Below are 12,502 nucleotides of genomic sequence, written 5' to 3'. Positions count from 1 at the left end.
CTAAGGTGCCACAAGTCCTCCTTTTCTTTCTAGGTTACTGTGTGGTTATACTGACCAGTCCAAACTGAGCACCAGTTTTAAAAAACATGGTAGTCCAGGCATAGGTTAGAACAAATCTTTAAGTCAATTCAAACAATTTTCTACTGGCTGTCCAAACTGTGTTATAACTGATTCTAGTACAACCATGTTTAAGCATAAATAGATCGTCAAACCTCATGGAAATCCGGTGTAACTTTTTTTAAATTAAAGAGTAGAATGATAACAGCCATACTGCTCAGAGTTCCAGGAAGGTCAGAAAAGCAGGCTTAGTTGGAGCTAAAAAAAATGTGATCTGACTATATTCAATAAAAAGGAGATACAGTAAATTGATAAATGCTGGGAATGATCTTTAAAGAGCTGCAGTTGCTTCATAGAAAATCTTTAAAATCACACTCTTTAAAAACAATCATGTCTATCTTTTTTTCCTCCCCAGCCCCACACCTTTTTTCTGTTAATAGGGCCATTTGCATGTAACAGGATATTTTATTTTGTAAGAATTTCCTCTCCTCCAGAAGTTAGTTAGAAGGAAATTCAAAAGTAACATTAACAACAAATGTTTGAGAGTCAGGAAGCTAGAATGTGGGACCAGTAGTGTAAATCACCTACCTCACAGCAAGTCAGGAAATACAGCTATGTTTCCAATGCTGACCTGAACTCTGCTTATCCACTCTCACTGGGTAGGAGACCCACTACTACTTATCCCATGATAAAGAATTGTCTTCCCCATTTTGTAGATGAATTACAGTTGTATGGTCTTGGCTTTTATGATGGTAAATCATGCAGCCAGCCTATATCAGGTAGGGGTTGTCTCAGGCTCAATTTGGGAGCACACTGGGAGTATTTTCAGGTTGAATGTGGAAATATTTATTGCTGGCCTATGTCTAGAGTGTTTGATCTCAAATTAGTATTGGGAAGGTGGCTCAGGGAGAGTGGAGATAAAATCCAATCCACAGTAGGACAGTAGACTGAGTCAGGGTCTTGTGGAACACACATGAGATGTGGCTTCTGCCTTAGACCATGTCGGGGCAGGGCAGTCTGGGCTCTAATTAATAGTAATATCTATAGTTTACTGGCCAGTCAACACTTTTCTCTGGGACAGTGGGGTGTCCGTGACTCTCAGTTGAAAGGTAGATGTGGAATGGTGATTGGGCCAGGGACCAAATTACTGAGCACTTATACATTCAAAACAATTGTCCAGCAAGTTACATTCAGCTCAAACAACATAGGTTAGGGACATACCCACGATTAATTGTACATGATCATATTTTGCACACACCAGAGCATAACAAAGCCCAGCTGAATGAACACTTGAAGAAATAACATTGTAAAATATATAAATAATATAACAAAGCTAGAACATAATTTGGAATAAAACGATTAATGCAGTGGAATCCTCATGATATGGGTATCTGTGCATCATGGTAGGTGATTAAACTATCTATGTTCCAAAAGCTATATGACAACAACAAGCTGGATTGTTAAACACAAACACACAATATATGTTCTCTGCACAAACTCGACGTTTGGTTTTAGGTTGTGTTAATTATAACAGTAAAATGCAAACGGTCAGGAACACAGTGTATCTTATCCCCTGCTATCATGGGATGTGTTTTCCCAAACCAGCCTAAATTTATCCATCGGGGTAGAGTGGGGCTACATTTTGCCCAGGCAGTTTCATACAGCTGATCACGCTAATTGTATGGCTGAAATGCAAAGAGGTAAAGTTCTTGCACACCAAAGCTACACATTTGAGGTTCCTCTAGCTGTTAATTGTTTACGTGTTCTGTACATCTCTTAAATCCTTCCTCTGATCTCCCCGATTATATATACACTGAAGAGGCATTAAAATCTAAAATGCTTACTATGGCTTTGGTCTAGGATGCCTACTTCTTCTGCCATACTACAAGACTTGTACTCCTAAAGGCAGCATAATATGTATGTGAAGAGAGGCGCATCATCTTCCAAGATTCAGCTGACCTTGACAGGGGAAGGGTTTATCAAGATCAGATATACAACAGTTACACACGGGGATGCCTAGGGCAAAGGGTGGATAAGTTGGGAAAGTCCGGATGAATCCAGATGGTGGTTTGGTCACTCACCTGTTAAAGAGGTTTGCATTCTGTTAACAAACCTAATGTTCCTAACATCCATTTGTGCCTCTCTCTCTCTCATCTGAATGGAAATCACTCTCTTACTTACATTCCCAAGTTAAAGGATGGTATTCCGTTAGCCTGAGTAAAACCTCAAACCACAACAGACTTTAGATACATAGGATGGATTACACCAGGATGAATTTGGCCGAGAGAGAAAGGAAATGATTTAGCCTTTCATGGCCAATGGTAAAAACAATGACAAAAACAAAACTTGGTTTGATTTAGAAATTATATCAATTAGCAGGTAACTGTCAAATAAAAATAAACCCAACAGCTTGTTTTTCTATGGTATTCAGGCAACAAACAATACTGTTAAGTGCCACAGAAAGGTTATTTCAAGTTTTGTGTATGAAAGGAGCCTCCATCTTCCATTTATAAATGTGAAGATCTAGTTAAACATGAACTAGAGAGTTAGTTTCCAAGATGCTGTTCTCCTTTGTGGTAGCCAAAGAAAAATGTTATCATGTTTTACACCCCACAAAAAACATTTTTTGCTAGGACTTTAGCAGTAGGAATATTGTTACAACTCCAATGCCACTGTTAAGTTATCTAGCAGTAGGAAATACAACAAAACTGAGCACTTTTACAGTGGGAATCTTCCAGTGGCTGGATTAATTGATTTCAGAACTACTTTGCACCACTCAGATGGCATGTGCTGGATAATGGGGTTGATAGTATTTTGAGAGTGCAATGCTTTAATGCTGTTGTACCAATAAAATAAAAACCAGCAGGATCTTATTAAAGGGAAAAAGGCAAAATACCACATTTATTGTGAATACAGAAAGAATCATAGTAAGCAGTTAGTTACAGCTATAACATTCCATTCAATCTCATCTTTATTCACACATTCATTCATACACACACACACACACAGGTTCTGCAAGGTTGTTATCATAGTAAGCAGTTAATTATAGCTATAACATTCCATTCAATCTCATATTTATTCACACATTCACACACACACACACACTTACACACACACACACACACACAGGTTCTGCAAGATTGTTATCATAGTTACCAGCCTTAGAGTTGCTCATGCCAAGCCACTGGCCAGGTGGCCTGGACATGAGGAGGGAGCAGGGCCTTGTCAGATGCTCATCTGATGCTCCTGGAAGTTGGTTTGCAGAATCAGACCCCAAAGTTCTCACTTTTTAGAGTCTATTTTTATAGGAATTTCTTCCTATGCCAGTCTATGGGAATTGCTGCATCATGCTGTTGCTGAATCAATCAGCAGATGGCACATTCCTGACGGCTCCAAGATGTTATCTTGTTCTTTAGTTCTCCCATTCTTGAGGCTGTTGGGTGGATTCCAGTCTGCCCTCCGGGGGGTCCTCTGGTTATTTCCACTTGACGCCTTCTTCAGCCGATGGACACTGGATTCTTAGGCTGGCACCTCCCTGATCATTCAGTTATTATCCACACCAAGCATCCATCCACATACATCCTCTATCTCTATTTCAATCAGAATTGTTAATACAACAAAAGGGCGGGGAGTTTCTGGGTGCTGTTTCTGTTGTTAGAGTATTGCTTTGAGTCTCTCTCTCTCTGTGAATTGCTTTGAGAACAGACTCTGTCTTAGAATGTACTAACACAATTAGCAGCTTGCAAGTTTCACACACAGAGGGAGAGAAACAGTACCAAAAACCAAGAGACCTCTTAATTAGTAATACCCTGGAATTTAAACTATGGGGAATCAAACTCATTTGTGATTTTAATACAGAACTTCTTTAATATGATCCAACAATGCTTACCTAAAGAGAGTGTTCCCTTTGTGTAAAATTTACCTCACCTCAAAGCGTGGATTAATGGGCTTTGAGCAGGAGAAGTGTGAGCATAAGAACAGCCATGCTGGGTCAGACCAATGGTCCATCCAGCCCAGTATCCTGTCTTCCAAAAGTGGCCAATGACAGATGTGTCAGAGGAAATGAACAGAACATGGCAATTATCTAGTGATCCATTCCCTGTTGTTCACTCCAATTTTCTGCCAGTTAGAGGCTTAGGACACCCAGAGCAGGGGGTTGGATCCTTGATCATCTTGGGTAATAGCCACTGATGGACTTATCCTCCGTGAACTTATCTAACTCTTTTTTGAACCAGTTATAGTGTGTGGGTTTGGAAAGGTAATGCCTCATCTCAGTCTGTGGGTGGGGAATTGTGGAGCTCTGGATCCATTACTCCAAATCGCAGGCTCCAGGCAGTAGAGACCATAACATCTATCCATCCATACAAGTTGGACTTGTAGCCATTGGATCCACAAAAACACAGTCAATCTCTTATCCCACCTCCTATTCTAGCTTCTCACTCCCTTTCTTGTCTTCCCTGGCCTATTTGAATCTGGTGCAGAATCTAGCGCTGATGTGTACAGGGTGTGTGGACAAAGGCCCCTGTACACCTGTTCTGCAGCATCCTGAGAAACCATGGAAATGTGTAAAGAACCTCTCTCTCTCTAAAAATAAGGTAGCATTTTAAAACCATTTAGCTGTGAGACATTTTGTTCAAGAAGCATAAAGAATAAATTCCATCATACCTGCATTAGATGAAGTGTTCTTGTCCTACTTGTCACACTCCCAAGTAGTACCAGAGCTAACAACAATATCTGAACCTAGGTGGATGTTAATTTCAGCTAGGAAAATGTACAAGCAACTGGCTGCAATGCGCTGTGGCCTATTACAGCAGATCTTGTGTGAACTTTCTTTTAAAAAGCCAACTATCTCCCTTCAGGCTACAGTGTTCAACAAAATACCACAGTTTCTGTGGAAATGTCATGAACTTCATCCTCCCCCCCCCATCATGTGCCCCCATGTGACAGGGAGATCCGCATATTTGTTGCTTTAACAAATATCTTTGCTCAAGGCACCAGAAATTATTGGCCAGCGCTCACAGACTCTCCCACAATCACATTAAGTACTCTAAGTTTAATAACCTAGCTCCCCAATAACTCACTGGGCAATGCAATCAACCGTTTCCCTAGGAATGCAATTACACTGAAAGCAACAAGGCACAGGGTAGATAAAGATAACTTTTGCTGGCCTCACATACTGTCTGTCTGAATACATAAACCTTCTGGCCAAAGAGCTCTGTGGTCTGAAAGCTTATGTACTGAGACTCCTACCGTATATGGTTAAACAGAACTAGCACTTTGCCATCTTATTTTTTTAAATAACCCAGTCAATAATTATTTCCACCTATTTCTGAAAGTAACAGAGTCCTTTCTCTTTTGTTTTGCTAGGTTCTGATGCTAGCACAATTGAAATCCAGATCCCAAGTGAGCTACATGACTTAGAGGATAATGATGCTGATGTTGAATGACTTGGAAAACTGTGAAAGGCATAAGTTGGGTATCTGGAGACACAAAGACGTTCTCAAGGATTTGCCTGATTGTTTCCCCTCTTTTATAATTCACGTATCTTCCTCCCCTGTCCCCCCAGCGACACCCTCAGTACATGTATGATTGCTGAGTTCACTTGCTCTTAACAATTTTCTAGCATTCAAATTGAAAGAGCACTTTTTTGATAGATTTAAATGGCCTGAGCTGTGGACTAGACACAGAGGGTCAGATTCAGAGATAATGTTTAAGGTGGTTTGAGTTAGACTTCTTTACATTCACTCATCCTTACACATGGCTAGAAAGTGTAAGTTAAACTACAGAGTAACCACCTTCAAGAAGCACCTGCTTATGAGGTGCTTTCTCTGTTCAGCTCTCTCTTCTCACCCTTCAGTATGTGAACGTAACAGGGTTGCCACTTACCACTAGTGTGCCTCCTTGCGTCTTGGTCTGGGAATGTAGCTCTCACGGCATCCAGTGCCTCCTTGCTGCGTGTTGATCTGCAAGTTGCTTCTGTAACTTGGCCCTCTGGCCAGGTCACCATTTAATCCACCCCTTCTAGAGTTACAAAATCCAACAGGACAAATGATCCAAATGCCATCTCCTGAGGCTGTTCATCCCCAGCTTGGGGCTCTATGCCACTATACCAGTGGCTAGCAGGGGAACTCGAGCCTGGCCTCTACTCTGGGTTCCAGTCCAGGGATTCTTCAACCAGCAGCCTAGATCTGCTCAGTCCTACTCCCCGTTGCTGTTTTCCTGGGCTCCATCCTACCCAGCCTCTCCATATTCTTGCCTGTTTCTGGGTTTACCACTGGAGCTTACTCTATTCCCTGTGACTACTTCACCACTCCTAGCCTCTTACCAGACTCTTTACTCTAGGGTAGGATCTCCAGGCTTACTCTCTGCCTGGACTTCTTCCTTGTCCCTGATGGTCTCCCTCCTCCAGGGAGTGACTGCGGACTCCTTCCCCTGCAGCTCCCTTCTGCTTTTAGCCTCCTGGCTTTATAATGCTGTCCCAGTCCTTCCCCAGCAGAACTTCACTCTTAACTAACCCTGACCCTGCATCTTGCCAGGTAACTAATTGGTCTCTCAGGCCCTTGATAACCCTAAAAGGGCTGGTGTGGGGTGCACACCCCAGTACAGTGAATTATACAAATTAGGCTCCCTTTGACTCAGATTCTAAGGTGGTGTGCAAAGGGACCTGTAAATTACATAATAAGGTGGTGAAAGTCTAAGCAAGTAAATCAAGGGAGTCTAGATGGAATCTAAGTTGGTATAACATACACATTGAAGGGTTGGATGTAAATTATACTCACTTTTACTCTCTCTTCATTTACTGAAACTCACCTCCGAATTTGGTTCACATGGTCCAAAGAGATGATTCATTTGCCAAAAAAATAAAAAATAAAAGGCTAGACAAAGACTTATTTTGAGACTGATGGATGTAATTATGATGATGATTGTGTACTCAAGGAAATTTAATGCAAATTCCTGTCAAGTCTAGATTAGCATGACCTAGGTTGTTTTAGGGTGACAGATTAATTCAGCATACTGGTTGTTTTGTAAAAAAAAAAATGTTTCTGAGACAAGCTGGGTGTATTTTTAGTGAGAAAAATCTGATCATTTTGAATTTGTACATCATGCACTGTATGTACGGTATCTTTCCTGCTGGTGGAAAATGCCATGCTTTTATTGATATAGCTTTGCTTCTTTTTGTTTTGTTAAAACCCCATGGGCCAGATCTTCATCATGAAGTCAATTAAACTATTCCAATTTACACCAACTGAAGATCTGGCTATGTGAGACATTCCTTCTGGTTAAGGTCCTTTTAACTAGTTGTTATAAAACTAACTGCAGCTTTTATGTATGTGTTGTCCTTTAATGTCCACAGTAAGACTTTGAACCTTACAAAGACCGTAAGCTACTTTGACCTATAGCTATCTGAGCTGTAGATCAAATTCTGTTGTCAGTGTATCTCAGCAGAGTTGATGGAGTCAGTGGAGTTACGCTGGTGTAACAGAAACAGAATTTGGCCCTACGTATTGAGTTTGGACTCTTCTTTGAAGATAGTTATATTTTCAGATTATAACAGGAACCATTCTTTTGGCCGAGTAGAAGGGACATATTTTTCCCTCTCTGGACAGGATGACTCAGGAAGAAGTGAAAAAGCCAATAGCTGCCTTTTCATTTACCTCATATCCCTAACCAACCAAATGAGTATTTGAAATAACTGTAGGTGTCACTTTGTGATGTTAGAAAGAACTCTTCAGGAAAACACTTCTTGGTGTAGAGGCAGGGGAGATCATATACCTTTCCCAAGATTCAGGTAGAATCCAACTCACTTTAGGAGTGTTTGCAGTGGGTTGGAAGAGGAGGTTAATCCCTAACAATCTGTAATCTGCATTGGAAATCACCACACTGACTTTAGCTCAGCCGTGCTTAAAACAGAGAAATATTGAACAGAACTGGAATAGTGACAGTCTCCTCCTGGAAACTTACCAGAGGTTGACGTAGAATGTCCTCAGATTCACAGTGCATCAACAGCAGTATTTCATCAACAAGAAATCTATCCACTGCTATATAGAAGATCAGAGTAAAAGTAATTCACTTCCACAGATTGAAAAACACTATACAACTTCTCTTCAACAAATTGTACTTAAAATAGGCACCTAGCCGTTGTACAAGACAGCTTCAGGTCATCTACCAATGACACTGGTTGAAGAAAGCCAGTGAAAACTAATTTGAAGTTTGCTGTAACACACCTGTCAGAATGGCAGACATTTGAAGCTTTCCAGGACGTGGACTGTGTATTCATCTGTGTTTGTAGTGGGCTCCCATCCTGGTTTGGGACCTTTGGCGGCTACCATAATACAAATGATTAATAATGAGTTGTTTCACCGTGATCCACGAGTCTGTTTCTTTACTGAAAAGTACTTTTTGAAATGGTCAAGGGGGAGAAAGCTGTATGACTGTGTGTTGCAGTAAGCTTGGCAGCCAATGTGCAGAAACTTCTCAACATATAACAAATTCCTATTACTTGATGTTCCTCTCAGTCACATGACAAGTTTGCCAAATGGAGATCAGCCTGCCACAGACCCTCAAAGTGGAGTAAATACTAATTAATATCAAGATGTTAATGATCTACAGCAGTACTCCCCCGCTGGAACCTGTTGCGGAAGAAAAGATCCTCCTTACTCTCCAGGCTGCCGCCGCGACCCTCCCAGGAAAAGCGGCGTAAAGAAAGAAAAGAAAAAGAAAGAAAGAAAGAAAGAAGTAGTAGTTCCAATTTGATTCTGAATCTCTTTAGAATCGGTTGACAAGGGGGTGGGGCTAACTCAGAGACAAAAGGGGTTTAAAAAGCCAGCTCCTAAGTGACCAAAGGAGTTAGCTAACAAGGGTGTTTTGTGAGGGAGTTCTCCAGGTCATAGGCAACGACTCTGTGGGTGCCTCCTAGGCAAGGCTGAGAGCTTCTTAACCAGGCTCTAGCCTGCCATCCTTTGATCCCTAATCCCTTTAGGATCCTTTGACAAGGGGATGGGGCTAACTCAGGAAGAACAGGGGTTTAAAAAGCCAGCTCCTAAGTGACCAGAAGAGCTAGTGAACAAGGGAGTTTTGCGAGGCAGTTTAGAGAGGGAATGTGAGTACCAAATACACCTAATAAACAGTCTCTAAATGTAAACAAATAACGCCCCCCTCCAAAAAAACCCCTCCTCACATGCAAAGAACAAACAAAACAAAACCCCTGCAAGAGTAAAAACAATGCAGGCAGAAGTCCAGCAGCACAGTGGGGGCTATCCAGTTTATTGCACTGAACACAGCATGTACGACTACCTGCCCAGATGAACTGAAAGCCCTTTCAGACTGTGGACCTTAAGGAAGCAGTTCAAATCTTTGCAACCAAGAAGGCACGGAAAGCACCACTTTGACTATTCAAACAGATAAAAATGCCAGTGTTTACTATGCAGACAAGAAAAGTTACATTTGATGTTCAGGTGTTAGAAAGTTAAATGTTACTTAAAATTTTTGAACAAGGCATTTTAAGTTGTTAGTTCTCCTTGATTGGGGGTAGGTAGCAGAGCAGTACCATGAGAGGAGTAGAACAGGAAGAAGGCAGAACTGAGACCATTCCAAGTGTTGGCCCAAGCGAGGGGGCATGGGGGCGTCATTTGAGCTCCCCGCCTCAGGTGTCAAAATGTTGTGGGCCGGCCCTGGCGGTGGGGGAGGGGTGGGGGGGAAGGGGAGTTCAGTGAGATTCCAGCAGCTACTGTCCACCACTGGGGGGTGGGGGAGAGGGCAGGGGGATCCCATCAGCTCCCCTCCGCCACAGGATGGGGCAAGGGGACGCTGGCAGCTTCCCGCTATGGTGTCGGCAGGAGGATTCACAGAGCTCCCTGTCACTGGGGAGGGGGCAGGGAAAACCTGCTGCTCCCCTCTGCCGCTGGGGGCAGGGGTACCCTGGAGCTCTGAGTCCCCATGGGTGGTGGGGGCCCCAGCACTCTCAGCCACCCTGCAGCCGCCCAGTCCCTTCCCATTTCATCATGGATATTTTTAATAAAAGGCAGGGACAGGTCACAGGAAATAAAGAAAGTGTCACAGAAGCCCGTGACCTGTTCCTGCCTTTTACTAAAAATATCCATGATGAAATCTTAGCCTTACTGATGATTTTCTTTGTGCAACTGAGCTGTCTCCCAACACAGGATATTTGGACTTTGCCTCTTTTTGTGCAAAAACCAACACACTTTAGACTTGTCCATGGTGTTGAAGAACCTGGGCACCCCTCTTCTTCTCCCTTGCAAGATGAGTACTGCCAAAACTGAATGAACACACTACAATTTTCAGAGGGGTAGCCATGTTAGTCTGGATCTGTAAAAGTGGCAAAGAGTCCTGTGGCACCTTTAGACTAACAGACATATTGGAGCATAAGCTTTCGTGGGTGAATACCCACTTCGTCAGATGCATGTCACATGCATGTGACATGCATCTGACAAATTGGGTATTCACCCACGAAAGCTTATGCTCCAATATGTCTGTTAGTCTATAAGGTGCCACACGACTCTTTGCCGCTTTTACACTCCAATTTATTTTTGATTAACTTTACATTTCTTGACCATAACAAGCTTATTCAACTGAGTTAGCAAGGGATGGTTAAAGTTTCTAAATTTCAAAGTTGGTTTCATTTCAAAGTTTTTTGAAATGTTTTATGATTTTCTTTCACAGATTAAATTTTTTAATCAAAAATATTGAGATTATAAAAAATTAATATTACCCAAACCCTAATTTTTGATAAACAAAATACTTAATGGCCTTTTTGATAATGTTAATCAAAATTTTGAGAAAAAAGATTGAAATAATGGCACATTTTTATGCCATTTTCATTTTTGTGCCATTTCAATTTTGTACTCAAAATTTTGATTGACAATTTGATATAAAAATATCAAAATAGTTGCTTGAAGGAACAGTACCACCTTATCTATCTTGTCCAATTATTTTTTTTAACAACCAATTTTTCAACAACAAATTTATTTCCACGCACCTCTCAATAAAACACAGGCCTTTCTCTTTGGTTTTGCTAGCTACTGATGCTAGCACCATTGAAATCCACAGCTCGAGTGAGCTACACGGCTTACTAGATGATAACACTGCTGATGCTGAATCATGAAAATTCTCATTTTCCAAAGGCCAATGTTCAACAAAAAACACTTTCTACCGGCACTGTTAATCTTATACATGGCCACTGAAGAGGCCATTGTAAAGATACCCAAGGAACTTATCATCAGGAGGAGTGGACTGAGAGAGATGTCAGCCCCAGAAAATAAATCAGGTAAACTGTTTGTTCTGGATAATAACCTCTCCCCTAGCCCATGACATATGAGGCATAGCAAGGAGCAAGAAAATATTAGTTGGGTGGGAGAGCTAAGTAGGACAGAAGGCAAAATGTTCATCCCTCTATCAGATTAGTGGTAATCTATTTTGGGGACACTGCTTTGGATACATCTCCGCTGAAGGATATTTCTGCACAAGAATGAATGTCAACTATGTTTTTCTTTAGAAAATGTTGCTGAATGGCAGCTTCAAAGATTTTCTCTGGGGTGGCGGATGCCCCTTCTGCCAGGGATACTTCTCTGGGCTCTGGTTTCTTCTGGAATCCGCCTACCAGTGTCTGGTATTCTTCATTTATAGACCAGCAGCCAGACAATCCTCTGAAGTGGATCCGGGGGTCTCTTCTTTTAAGTTGATCGCATCCCCATGTGCCTAAAGTGTGGAGAAAGTCCGATGGGCAATTTCCTATGAAATCTCGGGGGACCATGCTCTGTGTAAGAATGGATACACAGGAGTCCCCTGGTTTTCTCAGCTGAGCTGTGGTCATCATCAGTACTAACGTGAACATCATAGGGCGCAAAACAGGCTAAAGGGTAACCTTTTGTACTGCCAATTTCCAAAGGTGAACCAAAGGAATTGCTAGTAACAGGGCTTGAGTGGAATATGCAGTTAATCTTTTGTCCACTCCATCAACCTTAGGTCTCATGAAGAGACTGTAGTGATAGCAGAAAATATTTCCCATCCGGAATTTTATTTTCTTCATTCTCTGGCTCATCCTTTATTGGACTGAGATACCCTGGACCCTTCTTGGTCTTCTTCTGACTCTGAAGATGGACTCAAGCCCTATGTATCTTTTGTCTTGAGGGACAAGCTCTATTGCCCCTACCTTTAGCAGGTGTGAGATTTCCTTCAAGAAAATGTGATGTTTCTTATCTGAGAAATGGGATATCTCACTTTCTTGATACAGGTCTACACTTGGATGGAAGCAGGCCTGGTTGCAGTTTAGAAAGTGGTGATTAAACCCATACCTAAGCTCTGTAACTATTCTGTGTTGCCCTTTGGTGTAGCAGGTCCAGGCCATAACTGTGGAGAAAGAGAATACCCTTCTGTGCTGCCTTTGTTGTGGGTAGGAACAAAAGGATCTTTTGTGTATATGGGATTC

This window comes from Chelonia mydas, chromosome 1 (genome assembly GCF_015237465.2).
Source record: "Chelonia mydas isolate rCheMyd1 chromosome 1, rCheMyd1.pri.v2, whole genome shotgun sequence".
Lineage (NCBI taxonomy): Eukaryota > Metazoa > Chordata > Testudines > Cheloniidae > Chelonia > Chelonia mydas.
This window is presented reverse-complemented; position numbering follows the sequence as displayed.